The sequence below is a fragment of the Aegilops tauschii genome, chromosome 6 (assembly GCF_002575655.3).
Source record: "Aegilops tauschii subsp. strangulata cultivar AL8/78 chromosome 6, Aet v6.0, whole genome shotgun sequence".
NCBI lineage: Eukaryota > Viridiplantae > Streptophyta > Magnoliopsida > Poales > Poaceae > Aegilops > Aegilops tauschii.
The window spans coordinates 20,894,787-20,896,243 of NC_053040.3; positions in this window are offsets into that span (position 1 = coordinate 20,894,787).

Sequence of the window (1,457 nt, forward strand, 5' to 3'; positions counted from 1 at the left end):
TCTTGAGGGAAACTATGGATCTATACCGTGTGCACATGGGAAAAGCTCATCCGACAAACATGACCATTTGTGACATAGAAAAAAAAGACACAAGATTCAAATGGATAATGCTCAAGTTATATAACATAGACATAATATAAAATTGTGTTTCTTAGGTCACAATAAGGCATGTTATGTTATGAGTATTCGAAGATGAATATTATATTTCATAACTTACATCTACGAACTATACCACATTTTTTGGGAAACTAGGAAAATGAAGGGAAACAAACAGAGAGATTGGATTGGCAAAAAATTATATACACTTCTTTTTCGGAAAGGAAGGTCAAAACATACTGACATATGCATCCTAGGATCGGGCCATAATTTCCTTTAAATAAATGTGATGCAATATACCAAAAAAATCTACTTTAAAATAGAGTATATACAGTGGAAAACTATGGAAAACCCAGAACAAAGATTAAGAACCAAAATACACGTAAAGTCGGTATCCCCCCCCCCCCCCCCCCCCCTCCCCCCTAAAGCCTTCACGTACGAAGGAGTATGCCCTCGTGCCGATGTCACCTGGTCCAGCCCATGAAGGTTAGGGCATAAAATTCGACCCTCAATGAGGGGTCCAACCAATCGTGCATATACTTGAAAATCTTCCTAAAATACACATACACGATTTGATCACCCCCCCTTACCATGACCACATCACTCATCCATCGGTAAACTAAGATAATATTGAGCTACATGATCACGATTGGAAACAATATCAGGAACAAATGGTCTATCTATCCTTAGCACCAATCACTGGAGGTTCGAAAAATCAGTTCATTGGCAATTGAAGATACACGGATCTGGCGTCGCCCTCGAGAAAGAGAGGCAAAGTTAATACTCCCTATGCACTCAGCTGAACGATCAAAGTGAAATTCATGAATGTGGTGTAGTCTCACCGAGCTTCATGTGAATATAGGTATTTCAATCAGTCCATCATTCTTGATGGATACATATGGATGGATATGAGGAAGCTACTGTAGATGGGAATAGTTGCGTCGTGTGGCCGCACTTTGGCCAGGTTGGCGGACAGTGGAGTGTATGGACTAGATTTGCCACTTGGTACGTGCCAACCCTTTGCACCTCTTGTTGTATCACTTGACCATTTAATGCAAAAGCAGCCCCCCCCCCCCCCCCCCCCCCCCCCCCCCCCCCCCCCTTCTCTCTCTCGCAACTGACACGCGCGCACGTTCGACAGGCCGTCCATGGTGCTGGTGCACGTGCGTGGCCATCCAAGCAGCGTGCGTGCATGCTGTGCATGGGTATTTTATGGCAGTTCACTTTAGGATCGAACTCTCTCTCTCACACACACATAAAAGATTGCTCGAAAACACAAAACACAAAGAAAGTCATAGGTCCGGCAGGCGGCAGCGTGTCAAAACACAAAACAGAGATCGAATAGATCGCCGTCAGGCGTG